This window comes from Petaurus breviceps, unplaced genomic scaffold (genome assembly GCF_028583685.1).
Source record: "Petaurus breviceps papuanus isolate PSGF00001 unplaced genomic scaffold, PetGlider_PUasm1.0 90667, whole genome shotgun sequence".
Lineage (NCBI taxonomy): Eukaryota > Metazoa > Chordata > Mammalia > Diprotodontia > Petauridae > Petaurus > Petaurus breviceps.
Window position 1 is genome coordinate 46,025 of NW_027187302.1, and position 27,733 is coordinate 73,757.

At 39.3% G+C, this 27,733-nt stretch overlaps 1 protein-coding gene across 6 annotated transcripts in view; it reads left to right on the forward strand.

The window, feature by feature from the left end:
* The first annotated feature begins 11,355 nt into the window (after positions 1–11,355).
* DOP1A (DOP1 leucine zipper like protein A) overlaps positions 11,356–27,733 on the forward strand; it is a 134,993-nt gene continuing 118,615 nt past the window's right edge. For 4 of the 6 annotated variants that reach the window (XM_069065059.1, XM_069065062.1, XM_069065061.1 and 1 more), the window contains exon 1: positions 11,357–11,524. The gene's annotated coding sequence lies outside the window, so the exon portion shown is untranslated. Of the gene's footprint in view, positions 11,525–27,733 lie in introns of all 6 variants that reach the window. The other 2 variants (XR_011163798.1, XM_069065060.1) reach the window with 1 other exon arrangement.

Genomic DNA, 27,733 nt, shown 5'->3' on the forward strand with positions numbered 1-27,733 from the left:
CCACAAAGTTTCCACGCTGATTTCTTTCCATTCTATTTTCAATGTAGTCATTGACTTCCATGCGCAAATGGTCCTTGAATGGCTTGTTTATTGCAATATCAAGGGTCTGGAGATAGGCAGTCATTCCTGCAGGAATCATTACTTGATCTATTCTTCTCTCTGCAAGGAAGTTCTTCATTTCTTTAGCGCAGTGAGTGCTGGCTGAATCCCAGACTATCAGACCTCTTTGGTTACCTCACATAACAAGTGGCAGCATTAAATCAACCCACTTTCTTATAACGCCTTGTGTACACCACGCTTTTTCAGTTTCAAGAACGTAAATGCCAGATACACATTCAATCTTATCTTTCTTGCCCTTACTGATGATTAGAGGTGTGGCTTTCTTTCCATCCAAACGAATTGCCAAAACACAGGTGACCCATGCACTTTCATAGCCAGTGGTGGGAATGTAGATTGATGTTGTACCCCTGTGATGAATTGTTGTTTGAGATCCTTGTCCCATAAACACTGCAGTTTCATCCATAGCAATCATATTGCAGGTTTGGTACTTGGAAATGTCAATCCTATCAATAAAGGACCTGAATGCAAGTGCACGTTTAATAACTTCAGCATCTTCCAGCTTAAACAGTGTTGTTGATCTTCTTAGGGACAGTTCATACCTTTGAAGGAAACCATCCAGCCAGTGTTGTGATGCTTTGAATCCCTCTGAGACCATTTCAAACTCTGGTGCCATTGAAAGGGCAAATGCTTGAATATCAGCCCTGCACACAACCAAGGCCTTTGCTCTCCTGTCAGCAATCCATTCACCAATGAGGATCTCCAAGTCAGGATATAAGGGCTGCCGACCTGATCCAGACCTGCGCTTTTTCCCTTTTCCCTCATCCACCTGTTGATGGAGGTTATTATAATCTGCTCTCCATTTTCTGACCATTCGAAGATCCAAAAGTTTTTCTTTACAGAAAACTGCAAGATTCTTGCCATGTGACTCCTCTACAATTGCTTTCTTATACTCAACAGTATAACGTAGCTCTTCCTTTTTGTACTCATGTCTGGGGGTCAAAACAGACAGAATAATAAAATTATGACCATCAGTCCTTCTTTTCGCTCCATCATGCCCCCTGAGTTCTTCTTTTTTTCCTCCATCATGCCCTTTTTATCCTCCATCATGCCCCCTCACTCCCGCTTACATACCAGGTTTTTATGTTGTCCTGCCTCAGCTCTCCTCCATGGCACTGCTCTCAATGGCGCCAGCAAGCAAATCACTGGGGAAGAACAGGATGACGCACTCACTGCTGCAGCTCTGATTGGATGCAGCTCGGAGCGTGGCGTGCGTTTCACCCGGGGGGGGGAGGGGGAACGGTGCATACAGAGGGTACCGTAATGTAGCATGTAGCGCAGGGGATCACCTTCACTACAGTAGCAATCTCAATAGGGCTTATTTTCGGGGGAGGGCTTATTTTAGAGGAATCTTACATAGTAAGGGGGGGCTTATTTTCGGGATAGGTCTTATTATCGGGGAAACACGGGTAGGTGCCTTAAAGGTCATCTAATACACCCTCATTATATTACAGATGAGGAAATCAAGGTCCAGAAAATTGTGACTTAAGATAACATAAGCAATAAAAGACAGAACCTGAATTTGGAACTGTTGAGGTTTGGGGTTTAGGGGTGCTCGAGACCCCAAAATACCAACATGCCAAGTCCTGCCCAATGAATTCTACTCAAGCCTTCTCTCAGCCAAAGTAAAACAAAGTTTATTAAAGATTTGCCATATTGGGGGGCGGCCAGGTAGCACAGAGAGTAAGAGCACTGGCTCCAGTGTTGAAAAGACCTGGAGATCAAATCCCGGGCTCAGACACTTAGCACCCACCCAGAAACACCTGGCTGTGTAACCTTGAGCAAGTTACTTAACCCCAATTGCTTAGGGGCGGCCAGGTGGCTCAGCGAGTAAGAGCACTGGCTCCAGTGTCGGGATGACCTGGATCAAATCCGGGCTCAGATACTCAGCACCACATCCAGAAATAACTGTCGGTGTAACCTTGAGCAAGTTACTTAACTCCGATTGCTTAAAAAAAAAAAAAAGATTTGCCATATTGGGTAGACTCTTCAGGAGCCTGAGCATTTGCTAGATGAGCTGCATTGAATCTGAGAGCCTTCATGGAGGTAAGATGGATACAGAAAGACTGTGGGAGGGATTTAGGAGTGGTCTAGTAGTCTGGGGTGATGAGAAGAGGTGTCCGGAGAGGAGCTTGATGAGAATGGGGTGACTAGAGGTCAGATTCCCAGGAATTGGATTAAGGAGGGGAAATAGCTGAAGGCTATCTGGAGATGACTGACAATGGAGGACTAAGACAGTTTAAGGGTAACAAATTTAGGTATAGATATTTTAATAGGATCAAGAGTAGGAAATAACCAAAGAAAGGAGGACTAGATTAGGTTAAGAGTAATAGACATTTGGGCCTAGCAATAATGGAAGGCTTTTGGCCTCAGATCAAGTGGAAGTGGGAAGATTCAAGGAAGGTTCAAGGTGGTTCCCAGAGGCTATACCCCATCAGAACCAGGTCCTCTGGTTTCCAATCCAGTTCTCTTTCCATTCTACCCAAATAGGTACCAGTTATACATAGGTTCCCAAAGTATGTGATACAATCCCCTGAGGAGGGGTGCTGAACGATAAGGGTAGGGGAGCAGTAGTAGTCTCAGGTGCAACTGGGGGGCTTTGGATAAAAATAACGGATGGTTATTATTGTTGTTATGTGTTTGTTCATCATTTTCAAAGAAGACCATGACATCAGGGAAATGATGACATGACTTGCAGTTGATGTTGACTAAGTGAGGTAGGTCACCAGCCTCACTTTCTCCTCCAAAAGTCATATGAATCCAGTGGCCAGATATTCAACAAGATGACTTGAGATGGGCCAGGATGCAATGGGAGACCCTGACCCTTTTAGGCTAAGGTCTTTTTAGGTACTCACTTATAGTGAAGTTAACACCTGTTCAATGAATAGGCCTCTTTAAGAAGGGAGTCAAGGGATGGCCCCTTTAATTAGAAAAAAAAGAAAAAATCAAACTGGGAGGGGAAGACCCTCAAGATTGTTGTTCCAAAGAGAAACAGTTACCATTGACATTCACTATAAACCTGGAGGGTCCAAAACACAGGCATTAAGTGTAGCTGATCAGGTACAGGCTCTGGGAACCCCTTTGAGTTCTCCCACATGAGGCATTTGCCTGAGGCCATAAGCTTTTCTAGCTACTTTCCACCTTTGATCCTCCCAAAATATCTATGCCCAATTCTGTTACCCTTAAACTAGCCTAGCCCTTCATAGTCTGTCATCTCCAAGGTAGCCTCCAGCTACTTCCTACCCTTAATCTTGCATTACTGGAGTCTGACCTCATTTGACTCCTCCTGAAGACCCTCCCAAAACTCCTCCTCTAGACCACCTCTAGATTCCTCCCACAACCTTTGTGTATGTAAGACCCATCTGACTCCTCTGTGTCAGATTATTCTGGCCCACTTGTCCAATGCAAGTGTCACTGATACAGAGGCTCCTTAAGAGTCTAGCCATTATGGTGAATCTTCAATAAACTCTGTTTTTCTTTGGCTGAGAGAAGGCCTGAGTCAAATTCATTGGGCAGGACCTAGCGTGTTGTTATTTTGGTGTCTTGAGCACCCCTAACCCTCAACAGAGCTTGGGCAGAGACTCATTGTGATCCAATCTATGAGCTTCAGAGTAAACTGTGTTTAAGATTTTGTGAAGAAAGAAAAAGAAAAAAGTAGAAAGGAAGGAAGGAGGAAGGAGGTGGTGGAAGCAAAAGGAAAGAAGAAAAGAAAATTTTGAAAAACCATTTGTACCTGTTTCATCTGTTGTGTAACACAGTTAAGTCATAGTGATTGTTATTTTCCAAATAAACACATAAAATACAAGTTATAACCCATCAGTGATCAAGTCCACTGACAGATCTTAACAAGCAAGTGTTAGCAGATGAGCATGTTGTACATTGCTGGGAAGTTCAGCATGCATCAGCAGGAATATGTGTATGTAATGATTTATTGTGAACAAGTCATACCGTACATATGATTACATGACACAATATTTCATCATCAAAATTTCAATGCAGGGAAAAGAACCCACAAATGTATAATAAATTATTAAATGCAATATGTCATTTTTTAAAATGATATAAATTTCAAAAAAAAATCATTAAAGGGTTAAAGAAAATAGGTTCCCAAGGGGGTGCTGAGTAATTTCTTTTTTAGAAGGGGGCAGTAGGAAAAATAAGTTTAGGAACCTCTGCAATAGAACATCAGCAGAACAAGATTTGTGATTCCTAATTCACTGTCTGTGCTACTTTGCTTTCTCTATCTCCTTTCATCCAAAGCAAGGTGTTATCTGGCATCTACATGGCAAAGGGACCAGAAGACCGGAGTTCAAATTCTGCCTTAAGACACTTATTAGCTGTATGACCCTTGGCAAGTTTTAATTGCTGTATGCCTCTGTTTCCTCATCTGTAAAATAGAGATAATCCCAGGGTTGTTGTGCAGGGGGGTAAAGGAGACAAATGTTTGTAAAGTATTTTGAAAACCTTAAAGTTCTGGATAAATGGTAGCTATGTTGTAAGGTAACCCAAATCACATGCCACCTGATTTGGAGCCCACCACCATTAAGCCCCTTTATATTTGTCTTTGTCTCCATCCTAAATCCTGTAACTTATTGTAACAGCTTAAAGGCGTAGTCCTGGGTAGAGTGACTCACCCAAGGCATAGTCCCCTGCTCCCTTATCTTTCCCTTAGTTAGTACTTCCCTAAATCAGTAAGCCTTGAAGCAGCATTTTGTATAAGGATTATGGTGCAATTCTGTATAAAGATCATGAGACAAGTCTATCCTATGTAAGAGACCACCCTGTTCTGGGATGCTGACCAAGCAGGGTCCCCCACACCCTTTACCCAGAACACGACCCTGACCTGTTCCATAACCCCACCCTGTTCAGGAAATTCCACACCCCTGTTCCCTCCACCCTGTACCCTTGCGACATGTTTCCCAAGTTAGCCCTGAGCCATAGATCCAAACAATGGCTGTTCTTGGCTTCTGTATATCATTGCTTACACTAGCTCCCCTCCCCAATTGTGGTTTTTGTGGTTTTTGCCTTTATAAGCATTTCCTGTATCTTAATTAAGGATTACCTGATTTGAGTGTATATTCCAGGCAGTCAAATGCTTCAACAATAAATCCACATCTAAATTTATCTAAAGCCCAGATCTCGGTCTCGCTCTTATTCTCTTTACAACAGTTATTATTATTGACAGCAAAATAGCAGGGTCTCATTTGGAATCACTTCCCAGTTTACTATGAAGAGTGATCTTTCTTTCAAGGTTGAAACCAATTTTACACAGATGTCAATACCTGTGGTTTCTGGTTTATAAAGTAATGGAGAAATGACTGAAGACAAGACAGGTAGAAGTTTAATATGGATACTGCTACCCCGGAAGTCCCTCTGAGATGTCTCATTTCTCATAATGCAGTAAGGAAATGAAATTACACATTTATTCTTTTTTTTTTTTAAGCAATCGGGGTTGAGTAACTTGCTCAAGGTTACACAGTCAGGTGTTTCTGGGTGGGTGCTAAGTGTCTGAGCCCGGGATTCGATCTCCAGGTCTTCTGGAACCCGTGCTCTTACTCGATATGCTACCTGGCCGCCCCTACACATTTATTCTTAAAGGGGATAAGAGATGGGAAAAATGAATGAAAGGGATGGGATGAATGAAATGAATGGGAAAAATAATGAAAGAAGGCCCTAAAATCAATTGTAGGAATGCACCCCTGGTGAGGTGAAGGCTCTTTTTCCTTTTGGCCTTGCTGTAGTCATCTTTAATTCTAACCAGAAAAATTGTCTTTTATACCAGGGAAATTGTCTTTTCTCTATTTTTTTTGTGCCTGTTTGGTCTTTGTTTGCTTAACCTCCTTGCCAGGTTTGTCTCCTCCAGGGTTCAAGCCATCAATCTGGATGACCACTAAGGCTATGCAAATCTCCAACTGAATCTCCAGTTGAAGTTCTCCAGCCCACTGGACCTGGCATCGTCCAGGTTCCGGAGTCTGACCCCTTGAATGTGAAGTCTGAACAGGACCCAGAGAGGCAGGGACAGCTGTATGCCCCTTGCTAGCAGGAAGCACTTCCAGAAGCTGAGACCTTCACTCTTTACCCCAAAGGAATTTGGGTCCCATTTGTTTGAGGGGGGAATGATGAGGTACAGCTCTGGGAACCCCCCTTGAACTCTGATTAAATCGTCCCATTTGATGAGGCATTTGCATGAGGCCATAAGCCTTACATTTTGGCTGGGCCCAGACCCCTGTTACTAGCCTAGCCCTCCATTGTCCATCTACTTCTCACCCTTGAGCCTATGAAAATATCAATCCACCCTTGAACTGGACTAGCCCACCATTGTCTGTAGTCTCCAGGTAGCCTCCAGCAACTTCCCACCTTTAATCACTCCTTGACCTTATCTGACTTCTCCAGAAGACCCTCCCCAAACTCCTCCTCTAGACCACCCCTAGATTCCTCCCACAACCTTTCTATACATAAGATCCCATCTTCCCTCCATGTGGTGTGAGAGAGCCATAGATTTACTCTGTGTCCAATACAAACGAACTTTTAATAAACTTTATTTTCCTTTGGCTGAGAGGACTTGAATAGAATCCATTCGGCGGGACCCGGTGTTTTGGTATTTTGGGGTCTCCAGAGCAGCCCTAACCTTCTTTATGGGTAACCTCTTCAACCCCTCCACCCTCCCCATATAAATAAATCTACCTAGAGGAACTATAAATACTATGTATAAACACAGATGGCTGCTATTTTTAAAATTACAAATAGTTGAGAAAATAATATCCTTTACATTAAACAGTAACAGTAAGAAAACATAGAATATATGGCCCTGAAATCTTTGTTTCCTAAGACCATGCACACTTTATCATAGACTCTTACTTTTGAGTGTTTTTTGTTTTTACAACTTTCCTAAAATGAAGATTGAAGAGCTACAAAGCTCATAATGATGGGGTACTTAGACCCCCTCCCCCACCAAAGGACCATATCTCCCCCCAGCCCAAAGACCCTATCTCTGGCAATAACTAATGAGTGGGTCAAGTGAGACAAATTATCTCTCCCTCTTACAAGAACAAGCTGACCTCTGTAGAATTTCCCTTATATGAAGAGGAATATCTTATACCAGCAGGACTATCATGTACTGATTCCCACAATTACTGTATACAATCCAGACGTCAAGCTACAGAAGTCAACTCCTGAGGCTATCTAGTATAAACAGGACAGCCATGCCATTAGTGGATGATGCCTGTGCCCAAGGTACAGAAACTAACTGTATGTGCCTTTAAGAGCTGACCACTCCTTGATCCCATACCCCTCCCCCCACCTAATCAGCATACTTGCCACACAATTCACCATACCTTTCCTATCTAAGCTTTAGCATCACTCCCATTAAGGTGAAAGTTTCCTAAAGAACTCTGCAGACTATATAGCATTACAATAAACTTTTTGCCACTTGACTAGAAGACTGCTTGAATCTGTGCATTCTTTCCAGACAGCTCTGCCTTGAACCGTGGTATTTTGGGATCCCTGTACCTCTAAACCACATCAATAATACAACTCTTTGTCAAGCTTCTGCATTCCACTTAAAAAAACTAAAATTCTGGCTCACAAACATGTTTCCAGGACAGTGTGATGCCTTCTGACCTCTCAAAAATTCATTTTATTGCACAATGATGTTTAAACTTGCCTCACCATTGTCCTCCCACAGCTCTCATCTCCAGTGTTGTTGATCACTTAGATATGGACAAAGTATCAATATTAAAAATGCTTAAATAGTTCATACTTTAAGAAAACTGTGATTTCATTGATGTAAGTACTCCCTCCATAAGGCAACTCACAAACCCTTATTCCTTAAGTAGGCTCTTGGTGGATGATGTGTTTATTCTTTAACAATGTTGTCTTTGGACTTCCAGGTCATGTAACCAATAGGATGGCACTGTCTAGTCAGACATTTTCTCCAGTCCACAAAAACTTCCTAAAATATTTATTATGTGCAAGATGTAAAGCAATTAAAGAAATTAAAGATATCTATAAGCACATGAAGAAATGCTCTAAATTACTATTGATTAGAGAAATGCAAATCAAAACAACTCTGAGGTACCACATCTCACCAGTCAGATTGGCGAAGATGACAAAACAGGAAAATGACAAATGCTGGAGAGGATGTGGACAAATTGGAACACTAATGCATTGCTGGTGGAGTTGTGAACTGATCCAACCATTATGGAAAGCAATCTGGAATTATGCCCAAAGGGCTATAAATAATTTCATACCCTTTGACCCAGCAATACCACTTCTAGGACTGTATCCCAAAGAAATCATAGAAGTGGGAAAAAGACCCATATGTACAAAAATATTTATAGCAGCTCTTTTTTGTGGTGGTAAAGAAATGGAAATGAAGGGGATACCCATAAATTGGGAAATGGCTGACCAAGTTGTGGTATATGCATATTATGGAATACTATTGTGCAATAAGAAACAAGGAGCAGATGGACTTCATGTTTACCTTGGGAGGCTTATATGAACTGATGCTGAGTGAGAAGAGTAGAGCCAGGAGGAATTTGTACACAATTACAGACACAAAGTATGTGTGACGACCAACTTTGATAAACTGGACTCTTCTCAGCAATCCAGAGTCATAAGTCAAACCCAAAAGATTCATGATGGAGAGAGATATTTACATCCAGAGAAAGAACTGAGTTTGAACCCAGATTGAAGCAAACTACCTGCCCTTTTTCGTCTTGTTTGGTTTTGTTTCCTCTTTCCCATTCTTCATTTCATCTGTTACAATCCTTTATATCCTGACTAATGCCTAATGTGAAAGTATTTGCAGATACAATACTTGATTGTATGCCGCCATGGTGGGGGAGGGGGAGAGAAAATTTGAAACTCAAGGAGTTGTGGCAATGAATCTTGTAAACTAAAAGTAAACAAATAAAGTCCACTATGAACTGCAAAGAAAAAAAAAAGAAGTAAAGCAATTATAGCTATCTCTACAGGGAAAGAAGACAAAAAGCCATACAAAAAATAGCAACTTGGTAAACCAACAACAGAGAAGGCTAATTCCTAATGAGCCCTCTCAGCATCCCAGAGCCCACCAAGATCTGGCAAGAGACACAACCCAATCCACTAGTATGTGACCTGGAAATCACTCAACACTTTCACTGGTGCTGCTGCTGTTGCTGTTATTGTCTCAGACAACCCTGCCCTAGCTCTAAGCCCACCATTCAGGGGCAACAATCAGCAGACCTCAACTCAGATCTGAATTTCAATTGGACAAACTTAATATTAGATAAGTTTTTCTTTGGGTATTTTGGTGTAAGGGGTGGACCTGATGTACTTCAAAGGCCTTTGTTTGGAACTGTTGAGATTTCCCTATAGAGGATGCCCTTGGACACTTTTGTGAAGAGAGAAGCCAAAAGACATCTTCTCTACTGAGTAGAACAGGTTTCTGTAGTGCCAGTGCGATATTCATAGAACCCATGGTGACAATAAATATACCTGCATAGTGCTTGATCACAAGATATAACAGAATCTCCATATAGAAGACAGAAGAAAAACATTTATTCAGACAGCAGAAAACTGAATCCCCAAACCAGTAAGCTGATTCCATCATAGTAGCAAAGAAGTTAATAAGCCACAACAGCACAGAGAGCCACAGCATCCCTTAGCCTTCCCACAAACCAACAGTTACTCACAAGTTTAACTGTCTGCTTGCCAGCTGTCCCACTGTCTAGCTATTCTGACTCCCAGCTTCATTCGGGCTCTATTCCACTCTTCAGCAAACTTCTCCTACCACAGGCTCCATGTGACTACATTCAGCCTATTAGGGGGGCAGGGTATATTTTCAAAGCACGGAAAGTCTTCAAATTACCTTAGGCTTATTAAGGGGCAGGGAAGATCTTCAAATTCCCATTACCATTACAGTTTCAGAAGTTCCAAAGGCTCATACTTTTAAGGACCTTAAGTTGATTGGTGAATTCTCCTGTTCACTATCTTACACCAAAAGTCTCCCATAAAGTCTATCTCTTGGTAAATTAATCAAATTAATTAGGAAATCCCCCTACATATATATTGTAAAAGAATATTTGGAGAATCTTTGATTTCCCCAGTATAGGAACTCCCTCCAGGAAGGGAGATAAGTACTGAACTTGAAAAGCACAAGTCCCTGCCCTCAAGTAGCTTACAATCTAGGGGCAGCTAGGTGGCAAAGTGAATAGAGCACCAGCCCTGGAGTCAGGAGGACCTGAGTTCAAAATCCAGCCTCAGACACTTAACACACAAAAAAAAACTAGCCTTGTCACCTTGGGCAAGTCACGGTAATCCCAATTGCCCCTCCAAAAAAAAGTAAAAAAAAAAAAAAAAAGGAGCTCACAATCTAGACCTTACTCCTCAACACCTACTCTTAGATCCAGTGACACTGACCTCCTGGCTGTTCCACAAACGAAACACCCCATCTCTCAGCTCAGGGCATTTTTTTTTCTGGCTTTCCCTCATGCCTATAATAATCACCCTCCTCTCTGCCTCTTCTCTTCCCTGGCTTCCTTAAAGTTCAAATTAAAATCCCATCTCCCACAGGAAGCCTTCCCCAACCACTCTTAATTCCAGTGCTTTCCCTCTTTTAATTATTTTCTATCTCTCCTGAATATAACTTGCTTTGTATATATTTATTGAATGTTGTTCTCCCCCACTGGAATTTAAGCTCCTTGAGGACAGAGACTGTCTTTTGCCTTTTTTTTGGTATCTCCAGCGCTTACCTGGTACAGTGCCTGACCCATAGCAGGTACTTACTAAATGTTTATTGAATTGAAGTTTATTGAATCCAATAGCTGGAAATCTGGCGGTTAAAATAAAGTGCCTAATCGCTGAGGAGCTCATAGTCTATCTTATGGGAGAGGACAGGCAAACAAACAAGATAAACTGGAAAAAAAATCTGCAGAGAGAAGTGCTGGGGATACAAGAAGCAAAAGATAGTTCCTGCCCGCAAGAAGCTTACACTGCACAACGTGCAAACAAATACATGCAAAGCAATCTATATATAGGATAAATAGGGAGCAATTAAGACGGGGAAGGCTCTCAAATTAAGGGGGATGGGGAAAGACTTCGTATAATAGGGGGTATTTTAACGAAGGCAGGGCAAGATTTAATGGTAGCTATAGTCACCGCTGCCTTCCCTCAGGTTGTAATAGCGCCTCCTCCCTATGCTGCGGCCAGGGGTCGCTGTGGCCAGAAGAGAGCATGTAAGGGCGGTGGGTCGCTCGGGCAGAGGTGATGTCATCCTTGACGTCTCCGACGTCAGCGTGGGCCCTGGCGCGGTGCATGTCGGGAGCTGTCAGCCGGGCCTCTAGGGCTGTGGGCCCCTTTTCCGTCCCTCGGCTGCCCCAGTTGCCAGGAGCTTGGAGCCGGCGGAGAGCGGCCCAGCACCAGCCAGGTAACGGGAACAGTCGGGGCGCGCCCCTCATCCCCAGTCCCGGGGTCATTCCTAAGCGCCGGGAACCAGCATCCCCTCCATCCTCTCGGGACCGCGGCGGGGGCGGGGCGGCCGGGAGGGCGCCGCGGGAGGGACTTGGAGGCCGCGGGGAACGCAAAGCCCCCGCGAGGGCCTCGAAGGGCAGCGGGGGGCCGAGGTCGGAGGGGGCAGCGAGCTGTGGGAAAAGACCCGAAGGAGAGGCTCCTCTCCCCCGCCCCAGAGGGTGGGAAGTGGGCAGAGGAGCGCATCCCTTGTCCCTCCACCTCCCCCAGCTAAAGGGAGAGAGGGTAGCCCAGGTCAGGGAACACCTGTGCAGAGTCTAATTAATTGATTCAGAATTCATAAATTCCAGGGAATTGGTTACCCGCAGTGGCTAGGTGGTCTCCCCTGAGCCTCCTCATTTTACTCAGGTGGATGTGGTTACGGGCTTTCTGTACATGTACGTGGAGAAGTTAAGTTGTGTTTACATTTCTGTGGGGGTGGTTTGGTGTAGAAAGAAGTGAGTGTCTTTACCTCTTGCACGGAAGAAGGCTAGCCTCAAGGCTAGCAGGAGCAGTGCCACAGTTGGATTCCCGGTGTATTTTAAATTGGAAGCACCAGAGTCGTTTGATTTTCTTCCTTTTTGATTTTCTTATTTCTTTCCACCTTCCACTTTACGTATATTGAAAGGAGCTTCCGATCTGGAATCGATCTTAAAGAACATCTAATTTAACCCCTTCCAAAGGAGATCTAAGAGTTCTAGTAATAGGCCTAAGGTCCCAGGACTAATTAATAGTAGAGATGGGACTTTGACCCCAGGTTTTCCTGATTTCATAATCCTGTGCTCTTTTCATGAAGTCATCTTGGCTTCCTCTCACACCACCCTTGGGCTGAGCTAAGTAAAAGAATTAAGGCAGCTTGGCATAGGGGATAAAGATGTGCCCTGGAAGGCAGTGAAGACCTCAGTAAAAGACTTGATTTTGACTCGTTTTGGTTGCCATTTAGCCCTCTAGGCAACAGAGTTGCCTCTGCCAGCACCAATAGAGAAAGTTTTAGTTGTAGGAATTCCTTATTCCTATACCATATAAAATTTAAATCAAGACATAAATTTGGGGTGTTTTAGACAGAAAAGAAAGAGTAAAGAGAAAGCTGTATTTTAATTTTATATTTGGAATTTGGTTTACCCACCTGAGGACTTGTGGAAAAATAAGCTATTAGCTTTTGTCAGGACAAACTACCACATTCATGTAGAACATCTGTAGAGATACAGACAACTTTTAATTATGCATACTTAGGGTTGAAAATTATGGAATGGATAGATAAAGGCTATAACAAACTTCATTTTAATCATTATTATCAGCCTTCACTAGTACCCCATCTTTTTGCCTAGTTATTAATTTAAACATCATCTCTCCCTTCTCTAGAGGTGTTTCAGTTGATTATTAAGACCCAAACCTAAGAAAGGAGAGATTGAGTATTTGTTCTTGCATAAATAGATAAAATGACTAAGTAACCAAGAATTAACTACATATAAAAATCAAAGATTACCTACAACATTACAATAAAATCCCTCATTGTGGTTCTTTGATTTAGTTGGTTTTCTAAAACATCATAATGCTGTGATAATATGAGCAGAAAGTCTACATTTTAGTAAAAGAGAATGGGTACTACATTAATATTAGAGTTAATATTGTTTTCTCATGAGTTATTGAATTCTTTTCATTTGTGGTGGGAGATTATTATCTCTTCTCAGATTTTTTAATATCTTTAACCATAATATACAATTTTAGCTTGATTCCCCAAATAGGTTATTAATATAAGGTAATCCACATCTTAAAATGACCTGATAATGAATTGTTGGTGAATGTCTATATTTTCTCTTATGAAATTTCTCCTTTAAAAATTTCTACAATATAGAATCTGATAGGTGACTTGAAGAATCATTAGTAATTAATAAAATACTAATATTAAAACTAAAATAGAGAGGAACCATTTTAGGAGAAAAAACACTGGACTCAAAGTCCGGAGACCCCCAGGGTATGGTACAGACTTAGTCACAAAGTCATGAAACCTTAAGCTAATTGTTTCATCACCTTGTGCCTTAGTTTCTTCATTCAAAAACTGAAGAGTTGTATTAGATAATGTGTCATCCCTTTACCTCTCTGAGTCTATGATAATATATTTGCTCACTTACTGAGATCTAACTGCTGTACACAATTTTAGATTTTGCAAAGTAGGTCCAAAATGAATCAGTTTAAGGAATTCTGATTTAGAGTTTAAAGGAACTTCCTAGAAAGACTATTTGGGAGTAAACAAGTTTGGTGAAGTAGGAAGAACTTAGAGTTTGAGCACTTGGGGTCTAGTCCCAGCTCTTCTGTTTTATATTCTGGATCAAATATGAACCCCTCAGTTTGGCAGTTAAAGCTCTTCATCTCCCACCTCCAACCTGCCTTTTCAGGATTTGTCAGACATTATCTCCCTTTATGCATACTCATGTACAGCTGTCTAGATGCCTGGGATGTTCTTCCTCTTCAGCTCCACCTTTTAGAATCCCTAGTTTCTTTAAGGCTCAGCAGGCACCATCACTTATTGCATGAGACGTTTGGTGTTGTCCTCAGCTGCTGGTGCTTCCTTGTGTTCTTTTAGTCTCCCAATGACAGGAGAAACTGTTATATTTTGTCTTTGTATGGTATTCATCACCTAGCACAGTAGCTGGCAGTCATTCAACATGAATTTATTAAGAGCTTACTGTGTACCAGGCTCTGGGGTATGAAGAAAAGCAAAACTCTGTCTCTTCCCTCAAGGAGCTTGTTTACATTCAAATGTGGAAGATAATATGCAAATATGTATATACAAGTTATATACAGAGTAGATAGTAATCTCTAGGAGAAGACTCTGGGGATGGAGGTGAGTATGGGAAACGGTGTGAAAGGCCTCCAGCAGAATATGGAATCTGAGCTGAGGCTTGATTGGAAGATAAGGAAAATGGAGGACATGCCAGACACAGGAATCAGCCCCTACAGCACCTTGGAGTATTTTGTGGGAAGAATAGCAAATAGACCCCTGTGATTGGATTGCATAGTGCGTAAATGGGATTAAAGTATAAGATTGAAAAGGTAGGAAGGGGCCAGGAAGTGATAACTTTAAATGCTAATCAGAGGATTTTATACTTATTCTTAGAAGGAATCACTGGAGTTTTTTGAGTAGTGACTGTAACATGATCAATCATATTTATGCTTTAGGAAGGTCACTTTGGCAGCTAAGTGGAGGGTGGGTTGGAATGGGGAAAGACTTGAGACAGGTAGACCTAGCAGATTCCGTAGTCCCAAGTGAAAAGTTTTGAGGAACAGTACTCAGGTAGTTAATAAATACTAGTTGATTGATTGACTAGGTATCCTTACATATGAGTGATATTTTGAATTCTTAATAAGAAAAGATTGGATTTCAATATTTAGGTTTTATTGTGTCATTTTAGCCCAGTAGTAGCTTAATTTCTTTAATATTCAGGGAAATGTTAATGAATAGAAGTATGAATTCCATGAACCCATTTTTTTGTGAGAACATTAAAAAGAACTTGAGTGGTGACAAAACACCATCATTTTTGAGAAATCATCCTTCTAAATTAAGGTTGAGAAGAACTGCAACTTTAACTATATAAGAATTGGGAAAATCAAACTTTTAATAATATAGGTGGAAGGGACTTAAAAAAACCCACGAAATCCAAACTCTGCCTGAATAAAAATCCCCTTTTTGATTTGTCTAGTTGGATAACCTTTTCTTGTAGACCTCCAGTGAGTAAGGTGTGAGAGCCTATTCTTCTTTGGGTCAGCTCTAAATTTGCCTTCCCTCCCTACTTCTAACCATCATTATTAGTTCTGTCCTCTATATCCAAGCAGAATGTGTCTAATTTCTCATTAGTAAAATAGCCCTTCAGATACTAGAAGACAACTATTATAGCCCCCGTAAATCATCTCCTTGTTAAAACATCCCTGGTTACTTGAACCAGCATAATCTAGAGGAGCTTCATCTGGTTGCACTTTTTTGGAGGTTTCTAGCTTATAAATGTCCTTAAAATATGGCACCCAGAACTGAACACAGAATTCCAGATGTAGTCTGACTAGGATGGAGAATAATGAGACTATCACGTCCTTATTCCTTGACACTGGGCAGAAACAATGCCTTAACTTTTGGCTGCCATCACACTTGTTGACTCATATTTAGTTTCCACTAATCAAGTTAAGTCAGCAAGTATTTATTAGTATGCCTGCTATGTGTTAAGTATTGTGATAAGCCCTATCATACAAAGAAAAGCAAAAATTCTGCCCTCAACTAACTCAGATTCTTATGAGGAAAACAGTATGCAAGGAACTATATACAAGAAAGATATATACAGGATAAATTGGAGGTAATCTCAGAGGGAGAGCACTAAGATTAAGGAGCATGGGTAAAGACTTCTTTTGGGTCTGAGCAGAGACTTGAAGAAATCCAAGAGGGAGGTAAGGAAGGAAAACATTCCAGGCATAGAAGAGAGCCAGGTGAAAATGCATCCGGTTGGGAGATGGAATGACATACAAAGAGCAGCAGAGAGGCCAGTGTCACTGTATTGCAGTTAGTAGAAGGGAGTAAGGTATAAGAAGACTGGAAAGGTAAGAAGAGCCAATTGGTGAAGGGCTTTAAAAGGCAAAATCTTTTTTAAATAAACTGTCTAGTCAAGTGTTTCACATATTCTACTTTGAAGTTAATTTTTTTTAAACCTAAAGGTAAGTCTTTACAGTTAGTTATCTCTCTTAAATTTCATCTCAGATTTGACCCAGTGTTATAATGCCTGTCACAGGCTTTTTTGATTCAGACTATTATCCTGCATTAACTGTTCCTTCCAGTTTTAGGTCATCTGCAGATTTGTCAAGTATGCCATCTGTGCTTTTATCCTAGTCATTGATAAAAATGTTAAGTAGCACAAGGATAAGCACACATGCCTGAAGCACTGCAGTGAATCCTCCTTCTAAGTTTAATCAACCCATTAATGACTATTCTTTGAATCCAGTCATTCAGCCAGTTAAAAACACACCAACAGTGCCACCACATAGACCACATCACTCTAACTTTTCGGTTTGAATGGTATATCTACAAAGTACTTTGTGAAAAAAAGTGATAAACTATATGTTTAGTATAACCAGATTTGTCTGGAACTGTCAAAAAAGGAAATGAGATTAGTTTTAGAATTATATATATATATAGAACTAGAATGAAGTTTGTAGTAATCTTGTCTAATAGGCACATTATACAGATAAGGAAATTGAAGCCTAGTGAGCCTCAATTTGGCACAAATAACTTGTTCACACCAACTTTACACAGGAGAAAGTGAGAGCTGGCATTTAAAATCATAACCTTTGGCTTTAGTGTGATCTGCTCTTGATTAAATCATGCTGGCTCTTTGTAATCACTACTTCTCTTTCTAGATGTACACTAAACATAATTGAAAAATAGTCTAATAATACATTCCAGAGTAAGCAAACTGCAGGCCTGTTTTTGTGCTTTCCATAAAAATATAAAAACCATTTTTAACTCACAGGTCAATTTTCACCTATGCAAAAAGTTCCCATACCTCTTATCTTTCCTCCTCTGCAAGAGGAGGTATCTCCTCTTATCTCTTCTTTGGGGCTGTCATCTTTCCTTTCTGGGTTTTTTTTTTTTTTTTTGCCTTTTTGGAGGGCAATTGGGGTTAAGTAACTTGGCCAGGGTTACACAGCTGGTTTTTTTGTGTGGGTGTTAAGTGTGTGAGGCTGGAACCGAACTCGGGTTCTCCTGACTCTGGGGCCGGTGCTTTACTCACTGCACCACCTAGCCACCCCTTTCCTTTCAGTTTTTATTATGCTGCATGACCAAAACTATCACCTAAATACTTCAGATGTCTGAAACACAATTGAAAATTGGAAATAAGTGAATAAAGCCCTCTTGGCATAGGTATTACAAGAGTTACACTTTTTATTTGATAGAAGAGAACACCTGGTACCCCTCAACTTTATAGTTGTATCTAAAACAGCAAAGGCAGTGAGGACACACTGAGAAGACAGAAACCCAACAGTTTAGGGTTATACAATGAAGAGACAAATAGCCCTTCACGCTTCGGTAGTCTTTATAATTCATCAAATTATAACACTTCACAGTGCAGTAAGATCCAAAATGCCAGGAATCTTTAGGAATGAGTTTTTCTTAATATCTTAGGTTCAATAAATGTTTATTAAATACCTACCATAGATGCAAAAGCAAAAATGAAATAATTCTTGCCTTCAAGGAGCTATTTACCCACCAAGGAGATAAAAACAGGCACAAAGATAAATAAATCAAAGTAATTTCACTGAGAAGAAGGCATGTAAGTGGGAGAATCATGGAAGGCTTCCTACCTGCGATACTTCAGTTGGCGTTTAAAAAAGACTGATTCAAAGTGATGGAAACAAAGAAAGTACATAAGGGGCTTGTAAGAGAAACATACATTTCATGAAGGGAAATAATATAAAATAAGACTAAAGAGGTTGGTGGGTGACAATCTAGTGGATTAATAACATGGACAGATTTGTGCATAAAGAAAATTATTGTAGCAGCTGTATGAAAGCTGGATTAGAGAAGGAATAGACTAGAAACCTAAAATTACAATGAGGAAGCTATTATAGTCAAGGCAAGAGGTGATAAGGGCCTCAACTAGTATGGTGGTGACTGTGAGTTGGAGAGAAAAGATGGATGCACCAGGTATGGACGTAGAATACTTGGAAACTGATTGAATATAGGTGGTAAGATAGAGGAAAGAGTCAGGATGACAGATTATAAACCAGAATGACTAGAAGGATTATGTTACCCTTAACAAGTATTTTCTGGATAGCTGAGATTTAATATATTATTCTGAGAATTAATATAATAAATCACAGATATTGTATTTGTTGTAAAAATAGCAAGCATTTAAGTGCCTACTGTGTGCCAGGCATTGTGCTAATCACTTTACAGACATCTCATTCAATCCTCACAACAACCCTGGGAAGTAGGTGTTATTTATTCCCATTTTACAGATGAGGAAACTGAGGTAAATGGCTTAAGTAACTTGCCCAGGGTCACACAGGTAGTATCTAAGGCTAGATTTGAACCTCAGAACTTCTTTGTTCTGGGCTCAGGGCTCTATCCATTACGCCTCTAAATTAAATGCATAAAATACCCTCCCAGAATGCTGAACTACAATGCTTGTTGTATGTGGCATAATACAGTGACCCTTTTGAGGATTGTCACCTGGATACTATCTTATAGCCCAATTTTTCTCCCTTTCTTCTTTACTATCATTATTAGTTGCTTGCTACTTCTGTTGCTATAGTTATTGTTCGAATTGTATGGGTTTAAATCAACTCAGCCCTACCAAACCCTGCCACATATATCTCTGGTATAAATATTCTTCTCTTCCAGTCATCTCCATTGCCACTTGAATTTTCTTTTATTCTCCCTTTTCAGTCTACTGCTCTTTCTCTAGCACTTCCTGTTTTTCAAAAGGACAGACTTTTACAGACATTGTAAGTTAGAATATCTTTGTGTGGTGAGCTGTACAGTCATTGTTTAGGGCATAAACTTCTTTAGCTCCTCCTATCTAAGTTGCTACATTCTTGTTTCTGGGTGTCCTGGGGGATGCTTTTTAGAATCTTAGAACTTGGAACTGATTTTATTTTTTTTTAATTCTCTCTTTCTTAGAACCCTTCCAATAGAATTTTAATAACAAAACCCTCATATAAGTAAGCATAGTCCAGCAAAACACAATCCTACTTTAACCATATTGAAAAATGCATAACTTATTCTAGATTTTGAATCAGCCCTCCTGCTGCAGGTAGGTGGCTGTCAAGTACTTCTTGAGAGATGGAGGTGGGAAGATGGGGAGAGAAGATACTTGTGAGCTATTCCAGAAGCCTGAGTTTTCTGGCAAGCTAGTCTCCAGGTAGCTGATGTTTTACTGTGTACAGTAATGTCCATAATGACCCTGAGTCATCAAAGAAAGGTTGAATTTTATGTTCAGTATTGTCTGTTAGAGAGTCATTGTGGTATAGACAGACAGCAGTTATCTGAGCCAGAAAGACTTGGGTTTGATAAAGTCCCAATTCTGATACACTGAATGTGTGATCCTGGGCAAGTCTCTCGGTCACCCTAAGCAACTCCCAAAGCCTAGAAATTGTAGACTAGTTGGTAATCTTAATTGATAAGAGTTCTGTACACCAGTGAAATAACAAGTCTGGACCAAAAAGAGTGTCTGTGTGTTTATGTCTGTGTCCATACATCCTTTAAGAAGCCAGGGATATATGGAATATGTTTTAGGAAAATTTTCCTTAATATTGATTAAGTTAAAGTTTTTTAAAACAGCCTTACATTATCTTCAAAATATGTGGAATGACTCACTTTTTGGTGATTCTAGATAAACAAGGCTTTTATTGTAGTATATGTAATTTAAAGCACTCCCGCATATTTTATACACACATATTTGTGTATCACAGTCTTAGTGCATTTTAAAGCTTTAATAACCTCAGAAATATAAATGCTATAAACTTAAAAATTGAAAGTTTACCTATCCTTTTATATTAGTTTTTCAGATTTTGAATAATGCATTTAAAATTTTAATTTTAGCAAAAAAAGGTACCCTATCATTATGTACTTCATGTGCTACAGGTTCTGGATAACTTTTTCAGACCTGTGAATCAGTAGAGGAGGTCCTTTTACTTGGCAACCACAGTCACCTAACCTTTATCTCCATTAAACTTTTTCTTCAGGGTTACATTAAAACTCTTGGCTATGCATCAAACCACATTCTTTGCCTGATGTCAAAGGCTAAGATTACAAATGGAATCCTTTCAGTCACTGAGCAGCAACTGATGAATGTTTTTACAAAGTTCAAAAATTGACTAAAGTGATGGGTATATGTACAAGATGGTAGATGTAAAATTTTAATAGAAAATTAAAAAAAAAATTTAAAAACCTTCCAAAATTTATTTTGTAATTTGTAGCGTTTAATCTTAAGGTATTAAAGTTTGGACCTGCACTAAGAGTTTTGAAACACCCTGTATATCTTTGCCTGGATCTACGTGCTTTCTTTATAATATTGCTAATTATAATTACATCCCACCGTAATTGTGAAGTCCTTCTTTAATATTGTTCCACCATTCACTAATTTACAATATTGTCCTTGATATTGTTTTGCCTAACTTTTTTTTCCAACAGAACTATTTAACTGAATGGTTTTACCTGTCGATAAAGATAAATTTCAATATTTCCATAGAATCAGTTCATTTCCTTCAATAATGGAAGGGAATGTTTATGTGAGTTAATGTGAGTGACTTAAAAATAGTTTATTTTATTGTATGTTCTCATTTATTGTCATACCCATTACTTGATTCTACTATTGCTAGTTTGAAGTTGAAGACATCTGAGAAGGGGTGGCTAGGTGGTGCAGTGAGTAGAGCACCAGCCCTGGAGTCAGGAGGAGTTCAAATCCGACTTCAGACACTTAACACTAGCCATGTGGTCCTGGGCAAGTCACTTAACCCCAATTGCCCTCCAAAAAGCAAAAAAAAAAAAACCATCTGAGAAATAATAGGTGAGGACATCTAGGGAAATTGGTGTTTGTGAGGAAGAACTGGCAGAACAGGAGAGAGATGGTAGGGTGCTAGGTTAGACACATAGTTGACTAGATATTTTGAGACAGCATTTACATATGCTATTTTAAAGTTTCTAGAAATGCAAAATATTTTGGCTGAGGAGGTGACAAAAATGTTTCCTGCTTTAAATATAGGTCCGTGTTAAGGAGTGGTAGTGAATATATTTAAATATTGTCATATTGCATAGGAACTACTGGTAATTACTCATTTCTTCAGCTATCTGTCTGAATGAGGGTACTAATGCTGAGTCATAAACCCAACTTTCTGTAGCATCTGGAGTTTTGGCTACCTTTAATTTATTTATTACTTGTTTGTTTTAGGTTAGTTTTGTGTGGTTTTGATTTGTAAACTGTTACATAGGGAAAAAAACATTCAACTTTTTTCAAATGTGAATTTATTTTGAGAAAATATTGTTGATTCATATCAACCTAACCTCTACTTACTTTGAAAGGATCATAGAATAATAGAATTAGAACTGAAAGGGACTACAGAAGCCATCTTTACAGATAGATGAAAAAAGTTAAGTGACTTGCCCTCAGTCACATCTAACCCATGGTTTGACAGGAATTTGACCCAAAGTCTTCTGGTGCGAAACTCAGTGCCCTCCCTACCAGCTCTTTAAATTTGGCTGTTGAGCTTAAATTATAAGGCTATCATATTAAGGAAAACATCAGCAAAGTGATTTTAGTACCTAGATATGGTAGATTTATGTCAAATGAAAAAACAGACAATATTCAAATAAGGTTGTATACATTCTGATTTTTTTGCTTTTGGCATCCCTTTCTTTTAGATATATGTGAGAAGGAAGAGAAGTAATGCTAAAGAGCAACAAATAGAAAGTAATAAAAATGTTGTGAGGAGGTGCATAAATCATAGATTACTACCTTTAGAAGAAGTTTCAATATAATGATGGAGACAGAATAAATAATATTAAAAGTTATGTATATTAAACTTTATTCTGTAAATGGATGTAAAATGTTTAAAACAAATGCTTATTAGCCTCTAGATGGGATTAATGAGAAAAGATTTCATCAAAGAGGTGTGCTTTTAAAGCATTATTTAAAAACAAGAAACCCCTCCTCCCCGCCCCCCTCCTGCCCCCCGCCCCTGGCAAAAAACCCCAGATTGATATACAAAAGCCGGAATTATTATTATCTGGTTAAGGGAATAAGTATCATGTGTGAAAGCACAGGGACATGAGTGAGCAAATGACATACAATAGAGAACCAGCCATTCTCTTAAGCTAGAGCTAAACGTAATGAGAAATAAGTGGTAAGATTAGGGAGAGAGTTTTTGGTGAAGGGAGGTTAAATCTATGCTGAGTAACTTCAGTATGATATTATGAAGCCTTTGTAGACTTCTGAACTGAGGAACTAACTACATATTCAAAATTCTTAGGAAAATTCTGTTAAATTAGAGTGAGAAGGTGTTAGACTAGAAACAGAAAAGCCCATTAAAAGGCTGTGTACTCATTCAGACCTTAGGCAGAAATGGTTAAATAGGGATTAATCTCAGAGATAGCATGAAGTAAATATTGGCAGGATGTTTGTGATGGCAGATAAAATCAATGCAATTAAAATTAGAAGGAAAACTGGTTATTGAAGGAAAATCTTTGCAGCAAGTTTTCCCTCATAAAGCGCTTATACCTAAGACAAAGAACAGAATTAAATTTATAAGTTTAAGAGCCATTCCATAAAAAAATAAAGAGTTTAAAGGATATGAACAGTTTTCAAATAAGTCTAATCTAGTAACAACTAATAGTAATGACAACAAGAAAATAATAGTTAATATTTATATAGCACTTACTTTGTGACAGGCTGTGTGACAAGCACTGTGCTAAGTGCTCTCATTTGTTCCTCACAACAAACCAGGGAGGTGGGTGCTATCAATTAATCACATTTTACAGATAGGATAACTGAAGCAGATAGGTTAAGTGACTTGCCTAGTCACACACCTAGTAAGAATACAAAAAGTGCTACCGTCACTAATGAAAATTAAAGCAGCTGTGAAGTTGTACTTCTTACCCCTACCTCATAAGATTAACAAAGTTCAAATAAGTTATGCAGAGATATGCCTAAAATGCAGAATTAGATACTTTTTTTTTACATTGGCAATGTGGGAATTTTTTTTTGACTATGCATATTTATTAAGTGTTTTCTTTTTTATTATACAATGTGGGGTTGGGGAATAATGCTTGTTAATAGGGGGAAAAGATTTTTGATGTATAGTACAGATGAGAAGAGTAGAAACCAACTCTAGAATGGCTAGATTGGGTGACTGGCAGAAAAGTGATACAATTAATGGTAATGGGAAAATAAGATTGAACTGACAGATTCAGGAAGAAAAATCTGTTTTTGACATGCTTGAATATAATGCCATCTACAAGAAAATACTAACAGATGAGTTAGACCACAGCAGATTGTGTGCAAAGAAGAATAATATGAAATCAGACTTGAAAGGTAAGAAAGGAAGCCATATTTGTAGGGGGATTTATTTAAGATTTGTTTGTGCAGTTAAATAGGAATATGCAATTGTACCAACTTTATTATTAGAGAAACATTATTAAAATGTGGACAGACAATTTAAGAACCCTGTTTTCCACAGTCATCCTACCATATCAGCGTTCAGGGTTTACTTCTGTACTTTACCGAGAAGAAAAGAGTTGTCCAGCAACATCTTAAAGGTACATCCTGTTTTATTTGCTACAGGTACCATAAAACTAAAACGGGGATGTTAAACCAGGCCATACTTAGTTATTTTCGTGACTTTCAATCCATGCCTATATTTCTAGAATTGACTGCACATTGCAATCGAAAATGTTTATTTGAAAATATGTCCTACTATGAAATATATTCCTAGCAAAACACTTATTTCTTGAAGAGTACTATATTGCCTGCTTATCTTCTTTACCTCCTTCCCTGCCCATTCATTGAATTTTCATGGATGATACAACTGCTGTTATAGACAAAGTACCAGAATTTTATAGTCATAAGACCTGGATTCAAATTGTTTTTTTGCCATTTGATATGATCTTAATAAAATAATTTAACCTATGAACTTCAGTTTCTCATCTTCAAAATAAGGGTAATATTTTTCCTCACAGGGTTATTTTAAGAATTGTTTCCTAACTAGTGAAAAAAAAATTATATAAGGACGTTTGAACTAGGTGGCCTCTAACATCCCTTATAGTTCTGAGACTCCTAGGTGGTGCTGTGGAATAAGAGCTCTGGAATCAGAAAGACCTGAGTATAAATGCAGGCAGTGACCAGCTGTGTGACTCTGGGCAAGTCACTTAACTGCTCTCTGCCTCAGTTTCCTTAACTGTAAAGTGGGTGTAATAATAGCACCTATTTCACAGGATTGTTGTGAGAATTAAATAAGACAATATTTGTAAATTGTTTAGCACCAGTGCCTGGTACATAGTAAGCACTTACTTATTCATTCCTTTTTAACATTCATTTTTTTTTTAAATTTGAGTCCAAATTCTCTCCTTCCAGCCCCTCCTCCACCTATTGAGAAGGTAAGCAATATACTAATTGCCCATGTGAAGTCATGAAAAGCTTATTTACATACTAGCCACTTTGCAAAAGAGAAAAAAAACACAAAGTGAAATGCTTCCATCCATACTCAGAGTTAATCGGATTTCAGATAACACAAAGAAGGCAGGCACTGGAGTTTTCAGACTTCAGCCTTTAACAGGTTCACTTTTGATCTGGTCAGACAGGAAGGATAGGAGGACAGCTTCGGAGGGCTTAATAATCTTATTTTATTCTAGCCTAGTCTTCTTAAAGGGTTGCTGATAATGGGAGCACTAGCTCCTACAGCATGCCCAATCATACTTCTCTCAGGGGCCCATGAGAAGAAGGGTTAACTCCCCTATGTCTCGATGGGGTCAGTTGAGATAGGCATAGCTTGTGAAGTCCCGTTAATCCTTTCAAGCTTCCCTGGAGATAGGCACAGGTTCTAAATCCTTTCAAGCTTCCCTGGAGGCTGGTTGAGGCACACAGCATTACACTGTCATATTCCCCTGTAGGTTCCCCTATGAATTCCCCACTCACTGACTAGTGCTCACTTGCTTTATATAGTACCAGACAAAGAAGGCATTTTGCCAACATTAAGCTCTAAGCTTTAGCAATATTGTCATTCTTTGTAATAAACATCAATCAACGTAGTAAATATCAATTGTCACCCCATATCTCATGGCACAGTCGCATAGGACTGTCTATCACTATGATTCTAGGAATTACTATTTAGGATCCTTGGGGCTGTTCTGGGAGTTATTATTTAACACCCGGAAACTAGACATTGCCATGGCCTTGGATCCCAAGAAACTGAACTCCAAAAGGATAGCAAAATCCTCCTTACATACAGAGGGAGAGCAGTTTTCATCATGATTCCTTTGGAATTGCCTTGGATTATTGTCTTAATCAGAATACCTAAGTCTTTTACATTTGATCATCATTACAGTATTGCTATTATTGTGTACAATGATGTTTTCCTGAAACCTTCCTGTTTGTCCTTTCTTATAGCATGATAGTAGTCCATCACAATCATATACCACAACTTGTTCAGTCATTCCCCACTTGATGGGCATCCCTTCAATTTCCAGTTCTTTTCCACCACAGAAAGACCTGCTATAAATATTTTTGTACATATAGATCCTTTTCTTTTTCTTTGATCCCTTTGGGATACAGATAGTAAACAATAAATCCTTCCTCTCTTCCACTTCCCCTAAATCTATTATCCAAAATCACGAAATGCCTATATAAATGTAGATTACTCTTGTTATCCTAAATTTGTTGGATTTGTTTTTGTCAAACTGATTAGTTTCACAACTTGAGTATTTTCATTGAAGTTATCATTCTGTTTTACCTCCTTGAAGCTCTTCAAGCAAATTCTGGGTAGCCACCTATTGGCAATACAAATGACCTTTGAACCCTTTTACAACTCGTTCTGTGGTTTGTTTTTTTTTTTACTCTTTTCATGTAATTCAGTTACTGCAGAAATATTCTTTTGGATAATGTCACAACCAGATTCCAACAAGTATAGCATATGTTCTTTTTAGAGAGGATTGTTTTTTTAATTTAAGGACGTGTTTGATGTTCTTTTATTACTATGATTTCCCTTTTTGTCTTAAGTAAACATTATTTGCTTGTTGATTATTCATGCAGTTTGGAATAACTTCTTGTCTCTGTTCTCCTTCTGAGGTTAAGAACTTAAGAAATGCTTTAGAGGGCAACAGGAAGAAAAAAGAAGGAAAGCCAGGATAGTGTAGTGTCATCAAAATGACCTAAAGGAGAAAGAGCCAAAGAAAGAATCTTAGGTCTTATTTGGTCTTATGTACATTTAGAGTGTTAGAGGGAAAAGAAAGCAAAAAAAAAGACAGAAAAGTTTGTGTGGAGGCACATGTACTCCCAGCCATTATGGAGGCTGAGATTGATATATGTCCTGAACTTGGGAGTTCTTAGTTTCAGTAGGCTTATCTGAGTGGGTGTTCACACTAAGTTTGATAGTAATATGGTGAGACCATTAGAGAGGTCGCCATCAGATTGCCTAAGGAAGAGCAAAAATAGGGCAAATAAATAGTTCCTGTATTAATGACCTAGAAAACATGGAGAGGGATGAATGAGAAAGAGAATAAGGAAGAAAGAGAAACTAGACACACAGAGAAAGAGAGATTAGAGAGGCAGGAGAAGAATCAGGAAAGTGGTGTCACAGCGACTTTGATAGAAGAGATCACTGGTGGTATTCCTGGGAACAGCAGAACTCTCTAGGGGAGCAACGCTTGAGAAATGGATTGCTGTACTCACCATTAATACCAGCCACTGACTACTGACCAACTACCACAGCAAGTAGACAATCAGGAGATCTCTACTGAGATCTAGAAAAGAAAGTTCTTATATTCTTGGTCTTTGTCAGATGGCTCTACAGAGAAACATATGTGTTTTATGACTGGAAATAACACTAGCAAAGATACAGTACCATTCACTTTGCTTCTGTACCCTGAAGATTACTAAGCTTTTCTCGCTGACATATAGCAAATGTGTTTGTCTTTCTCCATTAGATTGTGAACTCCATGAGAACACGAACCTTCATGTGTTTCTATTTGTATCTCCATTGCTATGCATGTAGTAAACACTTAATGAATGCTTTATCATTCATTCACTCAATATAGCTATCTCTGTGAAAGGAATATAGAGATAACATAGATTTTGAGGAGCTAAGGAATGAGCGAATGGAGAGGAAGTGGTGGCAATGGATGAATTCTGATTTAAAGGATAAATCTGTGGACTCTGCTTGAGGCCAAAAGAACCTCATTCAGGGGGAAATTCTTTGGACTGCATTTCCCAGAAGGTTATGTGTGAATTTATACTTGATAGGAAGACTTCAAGGTAAGGAGGGGTTTTAAAAAGTCCAAGAGTCTCCCCATCAGCAGCAGGAGGTAAGAAACAGAGACAGGAGTTAGTGAAAGGCAGCGTTCCAAATTCTGGCATTCTCTCGGGACCAGAGGTCCAGA